The 21,669-nt window shown below is 48.1% G+C and overlaps 1 long non-coding RNA gene across 3 annotated transcripts; it reads right to left on the bottom strand.

The window, feature by feature from the left end:
- Nucleotides 1-483: 483 nt before the first annotated feature.
- Nucleotides 484-12,299, bottom strand: LOC144163169 (uncharacterized). Of its 3 annotated transcripts, XR_013320853.1 has the most exons (5): nt 12,081-12,299; nt 10,376-10,443; nt 9,263-9,758; nt 5,649-5,945; nt 484-715 (listed from the first exon to the last, which is right to left on the bottom strand). It is a non-coding gene; the product is annotated as an uncharacterized LOC144163169 (long non-coding RNA). The 3 variants fall into 3 exon arrangements; XR_013320854.1 differs by having other exon boundaries at nt 5,649-5,942; nt 10,376-12,299; XR_013320852.1 differs by having other exon boundaries at nt 10,376-12,298.
- Nucleotides 12,300-21,669: the final 9,370 nt, after the last annotated feature.

The following is a 21,669-nucleotide window of genomic DNA, read 5'->3' as shown; positions in this document are numbered from 1 at the left end:
TTCAAGAGGTTTCAGGAATTACGTTATCCACGTTTACTCGGGGGTTCCTTCGTGGCACCCACTAAATTCTTTCTCTGTACACACAGGCTAGCCTGAAATATCGCTACGAGCTGTCCCCACAACTGACGCACCCAGCAGCTGCTTTTGGAACACCGACTCGACTGCCCGCTGTTCTCCGAATAAATATCTTTGCTTAAACTGGCACGCAGTTTAAAAGATACTTAATCGGAGAAGGGCTGGTCATTGCTGAGTGTTCTGGAAGCAACCACTGGGTGTGTTAATTGTTGACAGCTGGCAGCAACATCCACAACTGGCCTGTGTGAACAGAGAAAGCATCAAGCGGGCAGCACAACTGAAGGTGATGTTAGCACAACATAAATAGGGGGTTTTCGCATAAACTCTTAAGAATAGAGTTGCCTGATGCCAGCTAGGTCTCATTTCACATGTTTTGTGTCCTGTGTACAAAATGATAAAATCAACCTGTAATCTTTTGAAAACCAAGCTTTATTTGTAGTGCAACATTAGGTATATGCATTAAAGTAGAAGGAATTACAGGAGAAAGCTCTCACAAAAAAAGGTAACCGTCAACCCGCTATATACTTGTAAACAGGGATGATAGCTTCATGTGGCAGTCGTCAGCAGTCTGACTTGTTCCCATGAATCTGAGTGTCCTTGCTTCTTGCCTCCAGCCGTGTTGCCCGTGCCAGCAGGATGCCTGGGTAGAACACAAGGCACTGCGTCACTTACAATGTGTACCAGTAGTGAGCAGTGAAAGGTATCAGACAGACAGCTACTTATTAAATTTCGTTGATGCGAAAGCAAGCTAGACAAATGGTTCGTTGGGCGAGGACTGTGTTGCACTGACTTCTCTGGCTAACTGATGGGGAATTGGAAATTTTTCGTCGAAACGGAAATTTCGTTGAAGCGGAGTTCGTTGTAGTGGGGTTCGACTGTATTATTGATGGGTATAGGTGCCAGAAAGCAAGTATAAGAATTAAGGCTGCAGTAATTTTTATCCTTTACCAAAATGAATGAATTTCCAGGAAGGCAGAAAGGAATGTGCACCAGCAGCTGTAAATTTTCACACCTAGGGATGGACACCAGTATGTCCACTCGTGTGGGGAGTGGGGGAGGGCATGACAGGCAGATAGAGAGGAGACAAAGGCACGAGGGGGTATTATGTTTTACGCGCCGACGCTACACAGGCGATGAGGAGTGGAGGGCCCCAGATTAACATTTTGACCACCTGCACGGGATCTCGAGCACAAGGGCGTTTTTGCTTTCGACCTCCATCAGAAAAGCGGCCGCCACAATTGAGAAGCGAACCTGCGACCTCAGGCTCAGCTGAACGCCTTAGCCACTGACGGCGGGTTGTAGGGGTTTATTAAAAGGACACCGAAGTGAATTTGCAAGCTCCTGTCTTTTTTGTTTGAACTGCGTATAATGGCTCAAATAAACACACTTTTCATCGTTTATCCTGTCGATAAGGCGGTATTTATTTTATGAGGCCTGAAAGGGGGAAAATTGCCATGCGCAGTCTTAGGCAGCCACAGCAACTAAAGCAGTGACGTTCATACAAGTTACTACGTAATTGGACAATGTCCAAGATTAGAATTCAAACCAGTTTGTTTCGGTTCTGTAAAATACCGTATTTACTCGCATAATTTGCACACCCTTAAGTTTTGCTAGGTTTACAGAAACGACAAAGTTTTGCCAGATTTACAGAAACAGCGCCAAAATTGTGAATTTAGTATAGAAAATACCGCCCAAAAACAAATAAACCACTTAGTGCTATGGGATTTGAGCTTGCGAATTGCATAACAATATACCTAGTGCTCCAGATCACTCCACCATAAGCCATTGTTGGCAAGGGCATAAGTATAATGTATATAATGTATACCCAGTTCACATTTTTATCTAGGTTCGGCATTCCAAGCAGCCCAGACGACTATTTCTTGAATAGCGCTTCTGCAGTAAGCATCCCTCAAATTTTCACAAATACCTCACCTTTAGTGACTGCATTCCTTTAGCAGAAAAGCGTTCATAGATGTGTGATCGTGCTGGTGACTGCTGTGCTAATTCACCCAGCACAAAAAAGCGCTTCATGCACCCTGATTTTTCCCTGTATGGTAAGTTTCAGTTGACCTTATTTCCTTAGTACCTATATTAAGTAGAATAGAATGCAAGCTTGGGCTAGTTGGTACATTCCGAAAAAGAAAACTGCGATTAAAACGAGGACACAAGACGACTAGACACACAGGGCGCAGACTAGCAAGTGATTTTTTATTTTAGTGAAAAACACATCATGAAGGAAACTGCGATCTACACATGTGCGATAACCTAGGGCACAGGACTAAGATGAACAACCAAATCACACTCCAAAGTCCAGTCACGAAACGCAATCTCGGTGCTTAGTAGAGACACCGACGGTGAACTGACGCAATCTTCGCCTTTTTTTTCAGAATCGCGTACTGCAAAAATCTCTCTCCTGCGCGCACCCCTGTAATGCTTTGTAAATTCGTGTGCTTCGAGGCGTGGCGCACAGCCTTTGCAGTCTTTACAGTGGGTGGCCAGGTTGCTGCCAGTAAAAGTGCGGAGGCTGTCGGTGTGTACCCTCAGTCGATCATTAATGCATCGGCCCGTTTAGCCAATGTGCGATCATCCACTGGACAAGGGGGTTTCGTAGACGACGCATGCTTGACAGTTAAAAAAGCGCTTCTCATGTCTTTTCCAGCACCCCGCATGTCTCTTTTCTTCGGTGTTTACATGCTTACACAACTTGTGTAGCTTGTTAGGTGCCGAAAAAACAACCCGAACCCCCACCTTTTCCCTAGCTTTCTTGATCCTGTGTCCAACATTATGAACGTAAGGTAAAACGGCCATCTTGTCGCCCTTGCCCCGTTCACACCTCGTCTTCTTGGTGCGTGACTCGACAAGAAGCTTCTCGCCAACTGCCAAGATAAGGTCGCAAGGAAACCCTGCTTCCTTCAGTCGCTCCACCTGTGAACAGAAACTCGCCTCAGCTTGGTGTGTGCACGAGCGTTGCAGCGCATTCCCGAGAGCTGACGTGAAGTGAAGCAGTCCTTTTTGGATCGAGGGGAATAGATCCAACACACATGGTCACAGTTCACCTTGGGCTCCATATACAAAAACTGCATCAATCCCCCGACCGGTGCTTCTATTGTTTACGAAAAGACATTGAGGGTGGAACGAAAGAGTTCAAAACACTTCTTCAACTTGATGTGTAGTGCCCTCTGAATTGAGCTGCTACAGCACTAGGAAGTCGTCAACGAAGCGGAAAATCTTAATGACATTAGTGCAGAGCAACGGAAGCAACTGACGAAGTTGTGGAAACGTGCGAGTACGAGGTCACTGAATATTGGGGCAAGACACGACCCTATACGTACGCTGTCCTTAGGAACGACTACACACCCCTTGAATTGGCTCAGCTGGTTGGGCCGCTGGCACCGTCGCAGAGTCACAACCGCCGGTTGTGCCAAATCCTTCGGGCCTCCGTATGAAAGATTCGGCACAACCGGCGGTTGTGACTCTGCGACGGTGCCAGCGGCCCAACCAGCTGAGCCAATTCAAGGGGTGTGTAGTCGTTCCTATGTTCCTAAGGACGGCGTATGTATAGGGTCGTGTCTTGCCCCAATATTCAGTCACCTCCTACTCGCACGTTTCGACAACTTCGTCAGTTGCTTCCGTTGCTCCGCACTAACGTCATTAAGATTTTCCGCTTCGTTGACGACTTCCTGGTGCTGTAGCAGCTCAATCCAGAGGGCACTACACATCAAGTTGAAGAAGTGTTTTGAACTCTTTCGCTCCACCCTCAATGTCTTTTCGTAAACAATAGAAGCACCGGTCGGGGGATTGATGCAGTTTTTGTATATGGAGCCCAAGGTGAACTGTGACCATGTGTGTTGGATCTATTCCCCTCGATCCAAAAAGGACTGCTTCACTTCACGTCAGCTCTCAGGAATGCGCTGCAGCGCTCGTGCACACACCAAGCTGAGGCGAGTTTCTGTTCACAGGTGGAGCGACTGAAAGAAGCAGGGTTTCCTTGCGACCTTATCTTGGCAGTTGGCGAGAAGCTTCTTGTCGAGTCACGCCCCAAGAAGACGAGGTGCGAACGGGACAAGGGCGACAAGATGGCCGTTTTATCTTACGTCCACAATGTTGGGTACAGGATCAAGAAAGCTAAGGAAAAGGTGGGGGTTCGTGTTGTTTTTTCGGCACCTAACAAGCTACACAAGTTGTGTAAGTGTGTAAACTCTGAAGAAAATAGACATGCGGGGTGCCGGAAAAGACACGAGAAGCGCTTTGTTAACTCTTCTTGAACCGCGCGGTTTTAAAACTTAGACAAGGGAAGAGCACACAAGGACGGGACTCGCGCTTTTCCCCGTCCTTGTGTGCTCTTCCCTTGTCTAAGTTTTAGAACAGCGCGGTTCAAGAAGATGTATAACCAACTAGCCACCGTTTTGGCCTTGCTTTTTTAACTGTCAAGCTGCGTCGTCTACGAAACACCCTTGTCTTGTGGGTGATCGTACATTGGCCAAATGGGCCGATGCATTAATGATTTACTGAGGGTACACGCCGACAGCCTCCGCACTTTTACCGGCAGCAACCTGGCCACCAACTGTAAAGACTGCAAAGGCTGTGCGCCACGCCTCAAAGCATGCGAAGTGACAAAGCGTTACAGGGGTGTGTGCAGCAAGGAGATTTTTGAAGCGTACGCGATTCTGAATTAAAGGCGAAGATTGCGTCAGTTCACCGTCAGTGTCCCTACTAAGCACCGAGATCGCGTATCGTAGCAGGACTCTTGGGGGTGATTTTTAGTGTCCTTGGACTACCCCGGCCCTCACCTTGTTTGTTTATGTGCGAAGCGATTGCACATGCCTAGTGTAGGGTTCTTTGCCCCCGTGTTGCGCTCAGTCTTTTGGCTGTGGTTTTGGTTGTTTACCTTTGTTCTGTGCCCTAGGTTGCCGCAGTTTCCTTCATGATGTGTTTTTCACTAAAATAAAAAATCACTTGCTAGTCTGCACCCTATGTGTCTATTTGTCTTCTCTTGTGTCCTTGTTTTATGTGCAGTTTTCTTTTTTGTACATTTATTAACTTTGATAAAGCTTCTCCCACCTTCAATTGGCCTTTGATTTTTTTCTACTAGCGTACCAGTCAGCGGAGCGTCGCATGTGTGGAGCGAGTTAAAGCAGAATACAGTCTACAAACTAACAAACTAAAGGCAGATATTTCCAGGCACAAACGGGTCGTGGCTTAGTTTCAACTGAGCAAACAAATTAAGACGACCCGCTGGTGGCCAGAAGACTATACGCTGGACCGACTGACTCTGTCGGAGGGTCGGCGAGCCGCACAGTAGTGCAGCCAAACCATCTTGTTTTGATGTCACACAAAATGTCAGGAAATCAGCAAGAAGGATGCGGAGGAAGGCCGCATTTTTGAATTGATTATTTCTACCGAATAAATTCACGTAAATGCCGCGAGTGGTGAAAATATGGCCTAGAGACTCCAGACTACAATTCGCACTAGTATTCCTGCAATATTTACAAATCACTTCAGTGACGCTTAAAAAGGGGTATTAAAAAAGACGCACACACACATGCACAAGAGAAGATAACAAACAAACAAACCCTCAGTTCCTCAATGTTGTTCCAAATCAACCGGGCTGGGAGGCGAAGCGTGGGGATGACTCCTGAGGCATCCAGGTAGGAGCCCAGGACCTTGTGGACTTTGTCCCGCTCCCTGGCACAGCCCGGCAGCAACAGCAGCTGGTCCAGCAGCCGAAGATTCTGCCGTGTGGCCAGCAGCTCGCCTCCCTGTTGTTAAATCTGGCCACTCTCCATGGCCAGCAGGCAGGGCTGTCAGCCACCTCCAGGTGGTGTTTCTCTGCTTGGAACCCACATGGGGCACAGGACGGCTGAGAGCTGCTGGAAGGGGAGGAAAACAACTAAGAGGAGCCCCAAAAGCAGCATCCTGGGCACACAGAAATGTTTAAACAAGTAAAATGCCTTCGGTACAGACGAGTTTCTGCCGCACAGACGTCTTTTAGCAGTGACTATGAAATGCCTCAGGACAAGCACCAAAAGAGTTCATGCGATGTGTACATACACATGAGCCAACAGATCATGAAGGAACTTGACTTTCATTTAAAAAACGACTATCGGGGTAGCATTCAATTCGGCAGGCTACAGAACTTCGAAACACAGTCACTTAATGTGGACAGTTTGATGTACACGAAAACAACATCCTGAAGCTAAAACGACTACATGGCAATAAAACACAATATGACTAGATTCCCTGAAAACACCTTTGAGCTTGTTTAAGTAAGCAGAAAATGTAACGAAACAAAACAGACACTTGTGCTAAACCCACGTTTCTCTGGTTAAATATGCATGAAAGTAGAACTATCGTGACAGGTCCAAAGTTGTTTTTTGTGCCATTTTGTCCAGTGCTGCCACCATTCTAGCTTTACCCTCAGCTAAAAGAGACTGCCCACTTTCAACATACCTGAAGCTCTTGGACTTTATGTCGAGGCTAATTAGATGCTCCGTATTCGCCACCATGTTATTTTTGTGGTCTCCACTTCTTGCTGGAGCCTGTCTCGGGCATCATGACTAGGACCAGCCTTGGCTGGGTCAAGACACCACTGCTTAGCTGCCTGAGCTTTTCAGCCGCAATGCGCTCTTGGCAGTCTTTGCTCGATGTTTGTACTGCTCTCAAAACCTCTGGTGTCACATTGAAGCGACTTGCATCTCCGTCAAAGCGCTTGAAGAACGAAACAATGTGCCTGATGCCATGAACAGTTTGTATCGCACACTGATCCCTTTCATTAAGGTGCCGGCAGTTCTTATTGAAGCCCATTTCCCCAACCGCTTTTCTATGTGGAATGCACAGCAATGCCTTCACTAGCCAAGCCAAGAGAGGGAATTTGGTTTTGTTGTTAGCCTCCTTCTTCTCAAAACTCTGCTGCCAATACTCGTTAATTCGTGTAGACGGATCTGATCAACATGTTCAAGCTGGACGAGCATGTATTCATCCATCAAAGTCAATTCATCGCAGGGTTAGATCACTTGCAGAACCCTAAAATGAGCTCTAGAGGACTTTTCTTTCCTCAGCTGTGGGCTTAAGAAGCGCAGGCTCTGCAAAATGAAAGGCAGTCGCTGAAAGTCAGTCGTGCAGAAGGCACTCAGCACATTTTATGTAAAAACTTCCTTCCACTTCATTTTACCGTATTTTCCGGTGTATAAGTCGCGGTTTTTTTCTGAAATTTTCGTTGGTGCGTTTTATCTACCGGTGCGACTTATGTATGGAATAAATCTGGTTCGCGGCGGCTGCGCGTGGCCAGCGCACGTTGAGACGCAGCTCTATGGTGTAAATCAATCCCAAGTCCACCGGTACGGCATTTCTCATAGCCCATATGTCGCTTCGGGACATTGCACCAAAGAATTTGCAGCTTTTTCTAGTCAAAAAGAATGATAATGGCCTGCGAGAACCACGCGCCACTTTAGGCCATGCGCAGTAACTACAGTTCAGAATAAATTCAAAGTAACATCAAACTGGGTTGCAAAAACAAAATGCAGCTCATGAAATATTACAGACAGTTACTCCGAAGGAGGTAAACGTGCTGCTAATTTTTAAAATGACAGCTTGGAGATAAGTCTTGATTTTCGTGCCGCTTCCCGTCGCGTCACTTCCGTTTGCCATGACACCTTTATTGCGCTGATTTACGACAGCACACAAGAGACGCGCAACGTTTGGAGAGGTGGCCAAATGGGTCTCCGACTCTTGGGACTCCATTTCTACAAAAACAGTTGTAGCCGGGTTGATAAAGGCTGGAGTAATTCGTTCCGCGAGTGGTAACGATGTTGGCGAAGAAGACATTAGAGAGAGTAGGAGGACAGTGATGCACCGGTGGAACTCCCACTGAAGATACTGAATTATTTGTTAGCGAGTCTGAGGAAAAAGACTTCGATGGTTTTGCCTAAACGCCGTCCGTAAGTACTACATGTCATCTGTGTATATCCATAAACCATTTTTGAGAAGTTAGTTATGTCCAGACTTTGGATGTTATATGCCCATGTCTAGCCCTGCTTACAGGGGGATGCATTAAAGGGACCCTGCAACACTCTTTGAGCAGTGCAAGTAAACCTGCGCAACGTTTAGATTACACTGCCAGGAATACCTGAGCCAAATATTACACGTGCACGTGAAGCGGTGAGCGCGCAAATCGATGTGAAAGACGCGGAAAAACAAACCGCTCTCTCTTCAGTTGTCCTCATTATGCATGGCCTGAGGGACGTCACATAGGCCATGGCTGCCCGATCGGCTGTCACTGGTCAACTTCGCGGGTAGATTCTCCCATTTCCGTCGTCGTCATCGCTGTGTACGAACCTCTTCTATGCCTGAACCTGTAGGCACAGTTTTGCCGTTTCTTTTGTGTTTTGAGTGCGCGCGGAGTTTGAGTGATGAGCTCAATACTTCCCTTTCAACGGGACCACTCGACTACAAACGTTTATTGCTTCAAAAACGCCCTACGAGCCCGAGCGCGCACTTGCGAGCAGGCACATGGATGCTTTTTTGTGGCACCAGACCGGAAATAGGCCCCTCCGCGTTGCGGAGAAAAGGAGAAAACTACCCGGCATTTGATATATCGAAGGCCGCCGAAGAGAACGCCGCGAGCCGCCCCCCTCTCCGGGAGAGAGCGCGCAGCTTTCGTCGCGTTGCCCGCGGTCGAGTTGAGAGGGAACGATTATGCGCGATTTCTCATCGCGCGTAGTTTCGTTAATTGTGAACGGATTTACATAATTCTTGCGGGAGGAGATTTCTGGGACAATAGACTTTATCCCAAAATACATTACTCGTAGTCGATGGCAAGTGTTGCAGGGTCCCTTTAATAGGCGGCGGCCGCCACAACCATGTACTTTCGCAGCACTTTCTAACGATCTGATTCACTATGAGTTTACCTAATTAACAAGTGCGTCTTATATACCGGTGCATCTTATGCAACGGTGCGACTTATATACGTTTTATTTTGTAAAAACTGTCATTTTGAGGGGGGTGCGACTTATACAAAGGTGCGACTTATAGACCGGAAAATACGGTACGTAAAAGATGCCTTCAACGCCCGTGGCGTAAAGGACTCCTCCCACCAGAGCCAACACATTGCGGGAACCCGGCGAAACGAAGCTTCGGCACAAGATTGGCGCAGATTGCTTGAAATGAAGAAGGATGTAGCAGGATTTACCTTTCGGCACGGTTCGGCGCAGATATCACATCACTGGTTCGTTGCTCTTGAGCTCCCTGTGTCTGGGCTCCCACTGCGGCCGCAGCCAGGCGCCCCGATACAGCACTCCATGCACCACGAGTGAGCACAAGTCGCCCTCCGGATGTGCAGCAGGGCCACCCGGGAGTAGCATTGCAGGACACAGCGCTGGGGTCAGGTACAGGCTGACACCCACCAGCTCGGCTGTGGCTGAGGATACAGCGCACTACAGCAGCGCCTGCCGGGTGACCTCCCCTAGCACGGCGCCTGCTGAGGCCGAGCCCTGTCGCTGCCGCACAGAGCCGCCCGAATAGGCCAGGGTGTGGCCCTTCAGGTCATCTCGGACGATGGCCCAGGCCCGCTGAGCTGCCCACAGTGGGGCCGTCCGTTGTTTGCTGCGCTTGTCCAGGATTTCCAGTTGCACCTCGGCCACCAGAGCAGGAGACCAACCAGGGCCCTCCCATCCAGAGGCCACCACCTGGGACATTTTATGATTACTGGACCAATAGGTGCAAATAGCAGTTCGGAAGGGGAAAACACGCATTTACCTTAGGAAATAGGATATAACGGTGTGATAAACATTGCTAAGCCACAAGTGACAAAGCTCTGAGGTTTGCAAGCCCGTCGAATTGCCTTGCAGCTGGCTAAACAGCAACCACTTGATCTCCCAGGTACGACGCTGAAATTGAAGCCTTTGTCATCTCCTGCCCTAACATCATTTTGACGCCACTTTAACCCACTCTAGAGTACATATAACAACCTAGGACAACCCAATGAACGTAGTTATAAATATTCCTAGGTGAAACCTGAAGACAAGAAAACTAGACACAAGGGCAGCTCTATGCAAAGCGGTAACATGAAGGGCAGTGAGCACAAATTGCACAGCTTCTCTCTCATTTAGTGCACACAAATTGCATACCACATCCTGCCAAAACCTGATGCACCCAGCATAACCGGTTAATTGCACTGTAAACACATCATGGGTCTGCAAGGAAAATTCCAATTGCAACATCAGCTATACACAAAAAGTGGTTACCTTCTGTAAATGAGAAACGTCCTAATTGACCCTGTGCAAGCGCGGCTTGGCCTACTCACACATGGACAGGTTGATCAGCGACACCTCCTTGGCAGCTTTGTTGACATCCAGGGCTTGAAAAGGCGCCCTGAACGCACCGACCAGATGCCGGCAAAAATGCGAGATAATAAAGTGTACACAACTAAAGCACTGAGAATTAAAGCAGTTTGAAACTTAAGGTAAGCAAAACTTATCTCGAGCTAAACAAGGATGCAGAGGGGTTTTACTACTCTAACATGAAAATATCCTACTGCACAAGGACAAAAAAGAAGTCAAAAGCTCATTCACCGGCCTTTGCCTGTGAATGAGCTTATCTTATTCAAAAATCTCAAACCTGCTACAGTGAAAGGCTTGGAATGAATAAAACTCTAGGGCAGTGCCTTGAACATGCACACAATATTTTGGGAAGGTCTGGTACTATTCATAACTCAAATTTGAGTTAGCAGAAGAAAACTAAAATATGTCAGACACTAGCAATACCATTGCAAACTTTCTTCATAAACACACGTTTGCAGCTAGATAATATGCCATTCTCCTTTTGTCATATTGTTTTAGTGACAGGAGACAACTAAAATGGAACAAGCCGTAAGGCAAATGTGCAGTCTATTAGCTTCATTTTTAGCTCAGACAGAAATTTACTAAATATGCCCATCATGAATATCTCAAGACAACTGATCACATCAACAATAAATGCAGCATGGAGATATGGTAACGGTCAGTGGCAATGCAAATTGTCTTAAATTGGCCCCACTCCAGCTTTATTTTTGGTCCAGATTACAAAATAGCACGACATGCATTTCATACGGGTTTTTGGAAACAGATGGTGTATTAACTCCAACAATTTGTGTTCAGAACAACGACAATTCCTCCGTCATTTCCATTGTTTTCTTTGGAGTTATGAGTAGGATTATTGAATTGTTGAGTTTTAGTTTGCGGACGCACCATAATGCGCAACTGTCTAGTATTTGTAATGTCCATACGCTAAACTGTGCTCTTAAACGCATTGACCTATGTAGGATTTTATCACATCAAAGGGACCTTACAAACGATTTCTGATTCAGTCTCTGTAGTCACATGCGTTATCTACTGGCTATTTTCCGGAATCTGTGAGAAACATTGCGTGCATGCGGACTTACTACAAACTTCTTGCTTTTTTTTTGTTAGTGTCATCTTGGTAGCAGTCACAACAGACAATGAGTGGAGCCTGGAAGAAACTACTACTCTGTCTGGTCAACGTGTTCTCAGACGCTTTCTTTTACTATTATTTCTTCTCGGCCAGTGCGTCATATATAATCTGAGAATGTGAGCGAAAAACAAGAAAAACGGGGTTACAGCATGAAAGGCGCCAACTATAAAAAAGTACAGTTGCTCCCCCCCATTTTGCCTTAATAGGGTATTTACATTGCACTCCATCGTTGTGGTGTGACATCACCGAAATTTATGAAAAGTTTTGTGCATCACTAGTCCATAAAGGCTCAGCGCGAGCCCGGCTGATAGCCTGTGCATTCGTTGTACTGCTTGTACCATTTCAACAGTTTTCTTTAACGAGAAAGGTAATGCCAAAAGTTTGCAAGCCCAAGCGTGTACTTCTTCACAAATTGTGGTGCTGGGCACCGGCGTGTGCTGCGCACAGAATTCGCCAAACTACGGTACTGTGCAGTGATAGCTCATTAACGACGACCGCAAGAAACTCTGCTACTACTTATCACGCTAGTAGCTACTCACCTTTGTTCGTGCCGAGTCGTTTCCGGACGCTTGGGGAACCGTGGCAGTCTTCACGCATACAAAGGCTTGAGCAAGGTATTTTGGAGATGCATTTAAAACACCATTTACCTATTTACTCTCTCAAAAGCATTTTTTCTTGCGCAAACAACCTTACAAACGCAAGAACGACAAACGCGACCAACGGTTGTTGTGTTTGAAATTTGAATCACAGAATTGAAGCGACAGAGGAATCCCTGGTGGTGCTAAAAACTACTACCACAAATGCATTAACTAAAAAGTAAAATATTTCCGCTTAATAAAAAGCAAAAAACGTTTTATAAGCCAAGTTTTTTTTAAATGCAACAAATTACTTCTTTATTGCAATTTTTAACGGCTTTTTATCTTTTTTTTTGAGTAACCGCTCAGCGCGCGCTTTTTTAAGTTTGCAGCGGTTTGGTTCTACAATTTTGGATTGAATCAATTGGAGTTGCGCCTGTCAAAATGCTTCTTTAAGTCTTCGGTACTTTGCCCATGCGTTATCGGGCACTCTGCTTATCTTCGGCACCGTGTGGAGCAAGGAAGCAACGAGTTATTTTCCAGAAAGGTGGAATAGGGTCGTCTGCTTCGCTGAACGCTAGCGAGCCTTTTTGGTAGAAAATAACTTTCGCTATCCCGAATGTTCCCAGTTGGGTGCATAGCTGTTCATTTTTTTAGCTCCGGAAGATGCTGCTTGATGTGTGCATTGCACGGTGTAGGAAGGAGAGGTGACTCAACGCGGCGGGCGAGCGCGGCGAAACTTGGTTCGGCGCGGACGTATGCGCTCGTAGGTGGCGCTACTCGAACGAGGGCCATGCACTGCGGGTTTTCGGTAGCCACGGGCATGGAAACGCGCCTCGTACTGCGCCGTTTAGAACGCGCGCTTGGATTTCGGTGGCATGAATTTATGGTCGCTTCAAACGAAAATACCCTTTCGAAAGAACAGAGATTCTTAGGGACGTCTCGGGTTAGTATGGGAATTTTAAGGCCGAAGCGCATGCACGCTATTTGGGGCGCGACAGCGACCGTAGCTTCAACACTTCTTTGCGAAGACGCAGCCACCTCTGCGAGTAATTTAAACAGCAGTATGGGCAAAAAAATGATGCGGTGCACCAGTGCTATCCACTACGGTCACGGTGGCTACGGCATACGAAGGCAATTTGAATTTCGCTGAACTCGGGCACACATGAATCAAATATATCTATTTTAGTTTTGCGTTGTTACTTTTTGCAACGTCTTCTTAGAAGCTTAATAAGCTTTTTCGAACATATACATGTCTATTGCACTGTTTTACACAAAAATGTCCCCAATAAGAAATATTGAGGAAATCACACACCATCAAACAGCAAACTCTATTTAGGACGCTTGTGCCCATCAAACACCAAACTCTGTTTAGGGTGCTTTCAACTTTTCCAACTTTTGATCCATAAACACAATAAACCCGCCGCAGCTAGTCTTTGCTAACTATACGAATAAATCGGGACGGAAGCGTGCAGCAAGATACAATACGTGCCTTCCATAATGCATTGCTAATAATGCACAAGTGCATGCGTTATCAGAAGAAAGCAACGCACAAACACAGAATACCTAGAAATTGCAACGTCTCCGTCATTACTTTATAAAATCACAGGTTCCTTTCCCCGTGCGGTGGCACTCATTTACGCAGCCGTTATCGCAGGGACTCCGCAAAGTGATAAAAAAATGTCTGATCTCACTGATTTTGAAAGAAAAAACAGGGGATAAGAAGTGTTCAAAAACGAGTGAAAAACACAATGATACTGTCACTGATTTGTTACATAAGATACTGGTGATAATAAGTCACTAAAAAACAAAATAATGAACAATTATGTTGTTTAAGTGCTACACATATCTCAGCCAATATTTAATACATAAACAATGTTTTTTTTTTCTAGCAAGGCTACAAAACCATCGCCATGCCTAAAATAACGCAGAATCGCGAACAAGAACATCTGTAATAAATTAGGTACGAATTGCGTGCTTGCAACCAAGGATTTATACACACACCCCTAACTTCGACACCCCCCCAAAAAGATTCCTCAACCACACACACTACCTAGGGATTTATACAACACCCCCCCCCAAACATCCCACCGACACCCCCCAAAATCGAAATTCTGCATAAACCCCTGCTTGCAACCACCCCGTAAACAACGCGCTCCGCCTAAGCGCTTGCCGAAATTCGTCTTTGTACCGAAACAACCGTATCCCGAAAGGTCCGTGTCCCGAAACGCCCGTGTCCCGAAACGACCGTGTCCTGAAAAGTCCGTGCACCGAAAAGACCGTACCGAAACGCCCCGTACCGAAACGTTCTGTACCGAAAAGACCGGAGCCGCCCTCACGCACCGTCCGCGGCTCGCATGGCCCTGATACTCCTAGCGCCCTCTGGTAGAAAGAAGGCGAACCCGAACAAGTTCTCGATGGAGCTGCTCTGCTGCGCCTCCGAGGCGATCAGTCACCTCTCCTTCCTACACCGTGGTGCATTGTGAACGCCAGCCTAGGCCATAATCACTAGCCAGAGCCTTCTATACAACTACATATAGAAGGCTCTGTCACTAGCTAATCACTAGCGCCACCTTTAGTGCCATTACGCCGACGCAGCGCAGCTCCAGCCCAAGCGAGGTCTGGGACGCGCTCGTTAGTGCGCGTGGTTCAACTTCACAGTTGCACAAAACATTGCAGTCCGATTCGCCTCGCCATGCCTCTTCAATGCTCCAGCCTTCACGCTAGCCCTCACATTTTGCGCAGTCGATGCCCGAGCCTATGTGCAACCACGCAGCCACGCAAGTACGCCAACGCTGTGACTAAGCCGGCCTTCGCCGTTGGACCAGTCCGCCATTTTGTCTTCCTCGCCCAAGCGTTTTGCACCGTTCACTCGCTTGCCTCCTTGTGCGCGTCTGCGCTTGCTTGCTGGCGGACGCTCCAGCAAGATTGTGTTTTGTGTGTGACCGCCTGCGTGTATCCGGCTCGGCGGCATATCATGCCGGGCATTGTGTGGGAGCGGCTCGTCTCAGTGACAATGTCGCGCCTATTCATCGACCTCATACGGAAAGAATTGGCACGGTGACAGCTGGACACTGCCGGTTTCAAAGAAGAGATATTCGGCGACTGGAAGCCGACATGCGGCAGCAGCATGAAGCTAGCCCCCCGGTTGAACCGAAGGCTTCTGCGTCGTCCGCCGCGGTGCCTTTGACGCTAGACCCAGCCACGGTACTTAACCTTGCCAGACACAGTGCCAAAGACTGCCTGCAACATGATCCGTTGCCTTTGCCAGAGCAGCCGCCATGGCAAGTGTTAGTAGCCCAAACATTGCCCTCACGAAGTGCCCCTGTCGCATGACACCGTCGCATCCGACGCGGTGTTCGCGCGCCATCATCCCAATATTCCATCGTCCCGCTTCGCAGCCAGCCCACTCCCAGCCAGCACGCAGTTATAAAAGGTACATTGGCCGAACACAGAGCTGTTTTTGCTTGCCACAGCGATGATCTTGACCATATCACTGACATGAAGCTCCGCGTGTATGAGTGTTGTGCCTGTTGTGGACAATGTGCGGATATTACTGTCCACGAGACGTGGTCAACCAAACTGGTGGGGCGGGGTGCGAGCAGCCAGCCACATGTGCTGTAGTCATTGGGGGATCACTAGCGTCGGTGCTGCTGTAAAAACTTTGTCATGGCGCTCATACCGGTACGATGGAGAAGGCAAGCAGTTCCTGAAAACTCAGGGGCCCTAATGAACCATGGCTTTAAAGGGGAATGTAATGAGCTACAATCAAAGCCATCATCCGTGCCTTGCTCATCGCAGCCAAGCAGCCGCTAACTCTACAGCTTCTGTGCGAATTCAAAACGAGTAAAGGCCAGGAGCTTCCCTTCAAACAGTACGGCGTCTGTGGCCCCTCCGCTTCCTTCTGAGCCTCCCGGATGCCGTATGCTCGACACGGGTGGGTGGCGAAACCAAGTTCTGTCAGGCCAGTTGTCACAAAGGAAGTCAAGCACATACAGAATTCCTTCAACAGCCAGAAAGAGGTCATACCGTCGGTGAACCACCTGCCAACTACTTTCAGCCCAGCCAACAGCAAGCCCAGCATGCCGAAAACTTTGTCCATGGACAGAAAAAGGGAAGAACGCTCGTGAGCCAGCCACCTACAGGTTCCAAGCCCGTAAACAGCGCCAACCAGGTGCGAGCTGTGCAGCAGCCAACGCCCAACTCGAGCCATCTGTGGTACCATAAGAGATTAAGGACAACTTGTGCCGCACCTGGCTGACCACTTCGTGAGTGGCATCGATGTACTTCAGCTGGACAAAGCCCATGACTGAAAGTTTTTACAGCAGCACCGACCATTCAGCATTTGGCTACAAGACGAGCAAGGACTTCCTGCGTAGCAATTGTGGCATACTGTGTGCCACATGCAGCTCCATGAGACTGAGAGGGTGTCGGCAACCTCCTGTCCAAGGACAACTGGCACGCCTTTCACGAACCTCGAAGCCAAGGCTAAGGCCCTTACCATGCTTCAGTGTGCATGAAACTGCCAGTGCAAGGAAGCAGGACAGTGTAGACTCACCTCTGCAGTCAGTGCAGCCACAGCTAAACGGTACAATGCGCTTATTGGCTGTCTAGCCACCTAGATGACTTGGTGCACGAGTGAAGCGTGCGGCAGTGTTTCCCCCGCGTGTATGAGTGTTGTGCCTGTTGTGGACAATGCGGATATTACTGTCCACGAGACGTGGTCAACCAAACTGGTGGGGCAGGGTGCGAGCAGCCAGCCACATGTGCTGTAGTCATTGGGGGATCACTAGCATCATCTTCAGTGCCATCACGCCACGCAGCTCCAGGCCCATTCGAGGTCTGGGACATGCTTGCTTGTTTGTGCTTCATTTGTGCCCGCCTCCGGTGTGGTCAATCGTGTTGTATAATGTTCAAATAAATGCGTTCCTTTAAATAACTCCCATTCGCCTCGCCATGCCACCTGAATGCCCCAGCCTCCACGCCCAGCCCTCGCAGTACCGCATACGGTGCAATTCATGAATTGCGAGGAGGACCAGAGATAGTGCAAATAAAAGTAATGTGGTTTTAGCAGCACAATATTTACAACAATCGAGGCCTAAACCTAAAAAATAGCCGCAGTGATTTCATTGAATCGGCAGATTTGAAGATCCACGGCGGGTAAAATGGATCACAAAAAGAATCTGGCTTGGATGTTTTTAAAAAAGCATACCTAGTAGAGATAAAAAATGGAGGTGATTTCTTGCTGAATGGATGTCGGGATTTTTTACTATAGAAGTGTAGAGCATGTGTGTGCTTAAATTTGTTTTGAGATGGGGCGTGTTCAGACGTATTTAAGTGCAAATGTCAAGGAAAGCATTTCTAGTAAATTTATCATGAGTGGTTTTCAAAGTGTCAAGACGCGTAACAAACAAATAGGCTCGGGTAACACTTCTTTACCATGTCTCCAGATAAACCTCTCTCAAGCGACGTTTTTAAAACCTCTTGGTGTAGCATATGCTTGTGTTGTTCTCAGCAAGACATCTTTTACACGTTTACAAATAAACTTCTCGAAACTGCTAGCGGTAAACGTTTGCAAGATGTCTTCACGTAGAGGTAGACGATTGTAGCTGTTTCAGGCTGTTTCAAGACGTCTTCAAGACAACTTGTGTTTCATGGGTAATTGTGCGACAATAGGGCACGTACCAACATATTTCATCGTGGGGTCCCTCACCACTTTTGCAAGCCCAGAAGGAGTATTTGGCACGCTACCGGCCGAGCACCACTGGCATAAAAAATCAGAGGTCGGGCAAAGCCCAAGTCTGGCTGGCAGCCCCTTTCCTTCACCACGCCATAATCTTTATTTAATTACGAAAGTCCCGCGCCGCCTCCCAAAGAGACGTCTCAACCGAGAGTGAGGAGGACCTATCAATTAGCCAATACTATAGGCCGCTGAGCGGCCACAAAGTCAGTCTGTTGTTGTTGTGTACACAAATAGCTATGGGACCCAACTCTGTCACTCTCTGCAGAAACTCGAAACTCGAAAAACACGAACAACACGAAAAACACGAAACACGAACTCGAACAAACAACAAGACAGCAGATATCAACTGAGAAACTTCATCACTTAACAAAAAAGAAACCTCCTGCTTTTTGAATAAAAAAAGGCTACGAGCCCAACGCAGCCACAGCACGCTATGTGTGGCAGCGTAGCACCATTGCCACTTATCAGGAGAGTCGCATCGTTTTCAATGATAGGGCGGTGCCCGGCAGTGTTCCTCTAACTGCGCGGCGTGATTCCCCTGGCGTCAATTTATCGGAGCGTGAGACAATCGCGAAGCAGCGAGCGATAGCGGCATGTGTGCTGTACTGCTAGGCCGCGCCTGCGCTGTGTGCGATCTCGACAGCAGGCGCCGCGCAACCAGACGGCGCAGCGATTAGTTTTGGCCACCGCTCCCGTGGTCCGTTTACTTCAGCTCACGACTGTACATGCTGCGTAAAATATGGACACACAACAACAATGGACACGCTAACATAACGGAAACGCAACGGAAACCCCCGATGCGTCGCATCTACCCCATGGTTCCCCTCGCGGTAAGATGGTGTAATTTTTTTTTTTTTTGCTTTTCGCCTCCATCAGAAGAGCGGCCGGGAATCGAACCTGCGACCTTGTGCTCAGCAGCGCAACGCCTTAGCCACTGAGCCACTGCGGCGGGTTCCAATTGTGATTCGCTGCATGCGTAGCGGGGTTCCCTGTTCTGGCAGTCTTTAGTACTGCCAGAACCACTCTTGACATGTCGTAGACACTCGAGTCATGGTCTGGGGTTTAAAAAGCAGGTCCCCTTCACGCCAAGTAGTCCGAGTGGCACTACCACCCCTAAAAGCAGGAAACAAATACCTTAACATAAATACCCGAGAAAGCGGAGGGGAGGGCAGCCCCGCCGGTAGCATAGTGGTCATCGCACCAGACGCGTATTCAGGAGGTTGTGGGTTCGGATCCCACCCGGCGGGCATGTTTTCCTGCACTTTTTCTTTCTTTAAAAATTCTGTATCTGTTTCAAGTATAATAAAATTACATACTACATTCTCCCCTTTGCCTTCCTTGGCTTTATTGACTGCCTACAATTATTTATATATGTATATATATAAAGAGAGAGGTCGGGAGGGCCAGCCCTCCTCCCCCCTTGGGAAAATTAAAACTTTCCGCCCATGCGTTAATTAACGCATGGGCGGAATTCCTCCCTTAATTCCTACCTTAATTCCTCCCTTACATACATATACTCACAGCGTACATGTATGTAAGGGAGGAATTAAGGTCCCCCAGCACGCATAAACTGTCTCATCTAGGGGCGGACACCCGAGAGAGAGAGAGAGAGAGAAGCACTTTATTAAAGAAGACCTCTAAGCGAGGGAGGTGGCCGGCAGCCGGAGCTGTGCGGCGACCTTCGTAGCCCTGGCTATGATGATCTTCTGTCTCTCCGGGTCAGAGCAGCTCAGCGCTGCCTCCCAGAGCTCCGAGGAATTGATTTGAGGGAGGGGATCATACGGACAGGCCCACATGTGATGTTGCACCGTGGCCTTGTCTCCGCATAGCGGGCAAAAGGGAGAGGGATAAACTGAGGGGTGTATGTGATAGAGGAGGGCCCTATTGGGAAGGGATTCGCCTGCTGTTGTAGGGGAGGTAGGATAGGGAGGAAAGAGAGGCGGTTATATGAAACATATGAAACATATATGAAACACATAGGGGATGTAAACAAGGACTGTTGGGTGCTTGAGGTGTTCGCGAGTCGGAGTCCAAGGCAAAACTGTTGATTGGAGCTAAGCGTACGGTATACGTTATGAGCGAGAGAGTCTCAAGTGGAGAGAGGGAAGGAGCTAGGAACATAAAGAGTGCAAAGAAAGACCTGAGCGTGTAACACAAGACGCGGCCTCAGAGTTCACGCAAATGTAGTAGCGGTATATGCAGGTACGGTGCTGCGGTATGCGATGATATGCTTCATGCTATCTGACCTATAATGCCGTGAAGCTTGTTTCCTTCGTCTTGTTCGCAGGTACAAGCACATTTCTGCTTACGGTTGGTGCTTTCCGTACTGAACCACGTGAATTCTCGCGGCGAGTATATTTCTTGAAACTTGCGCCCCCGCCAAGAAAGACCCGACAGAAACGTGCATTATGTTTTAAGTGCGTGCATTGGTCCCACAAAAAGCCCAGGAGCAACTTTGGCGTGTCATACCCGCTGGAGTACCCTTTAGTCCGGTGAGTATACTGCGACGACGATCGTCAGCAGAGGACTCCTAGGGTTCCAGCTGTGGCTGCGCAGTGCTGCCTTACTACACACGTAGGCCGCCCTTTTATGTAGGCCGCCCTTTTCTTGTATTATGCGCGCAAGTGCCACCTCTGTCGCCTGAGTCGCCTCCTCTTGCTCCACTGTCGTCTGCTTCGTCTTTTGTCCGTGTTTCCCGCCTACCATTGGCTACCGGCTGAGCAGCGCAGTCGCGTAGGGCCTCGGTGGGCCCGCCTTCGGCACCGTTGCTAAGACGCGCTTTTCTCCCACTGCGCTAATGTCTAGCGGGCCTCACCCATACAGTTTCTATGGCCTCACCTAAGCTTTCTTCCATCCATGACACAAGCTATAGTCTATGCCATAGTACACTATACACAAGCTGGCGATGATGATGATGATGATAATGATGGTGCCCTCAATGTTTTGGCACATACCCATAATGGGGAATTGGCCAGTGCTAATTTCACTAATTGTACTTCAGTGCCAGGGGCGTAGCCAGTGGGGTATTTCAGTGTCAGAACACCCCAGAAATGTCCTCGCTACACCCCTTTTTTTCACTGCAAAACAGTATAACCCCCCCACCCGCCCAGTTCTCATTCCGGTGTCATCGTACTCGGCGCCGCTCCGGGGCTCCTTTGACACCTCTTTCACAACTATTTTTCCCTATCCTCTGCCGATGCCCCTTTGGCAATTGCGCAGTCGGCAGCTAACGGCGGTAGTGCGGTTATCAGATGATTGCGAAAAATTGGGCCCATCTCCCCACGAGGGGGGACTCGAGTAAATGCGTCGCGTAGGGGGTGGGTGTACTGCGTTAACGTTAGTGTTTGGGGGGTGGTGGTGGGGTGGTAGTGAATGTGTTAACTATTATTGCTTATTACTATTAATTATTATATTTCTTTCACATATTAATTATTACTTTCGTGATTTTGCGACTCGAGTCCCCCCTCGTGGAGAGATGGGGTTTTCTTTTTTTTTTTGTGACGCAAGAAGTGAAGGCAAGAAGTAGGTTGTTGTAAGTCGTTATTTATTTATTTGTTGCTGCTGTCGTTGTATTGGACGCTGAGAACGACGGCTTCGTGGTCGCTAAAGTGTACTGTTAAGGGGTCTTTAAGCAGTGGTCGTGCGTTGCAGCAACTGGTGAAGACGAGATCGATGCAACTGCTGCCGTGTATCAGCAGCTTCTTGACGTAGTTTGAATGAGTCAAGGATATAAGGCGCGTTCGTACCCTTTGATTCTGTGTCGCTTTTGTGGCGCAGTGGGAAGAGCACCATGTACCTCGCGTTCCGCCC

This window comes from Haemaphysalis longicornis, unplaced genomic scaffold (genome assembly GCF_048455015.1).
Source record: "Haemaphysalis longicornis isolate Haplotype H1 unplaced genomic scaffold, Haemaphysalis longicornis Haplotype H1 scaffold_12, whole genome shotgun sequence".
Lineage (NCBI taxonomy): Eukaryota > Metazoa > Arthropoda > Arachnida > Ixodida > Ixodidae > Haemaphysalis > Haemaphysalis longicornis.
Note: the sequence above shows the minus strand (reverse complement) of the source record. Positions and strands in the feature narration are given on the sequence as shown.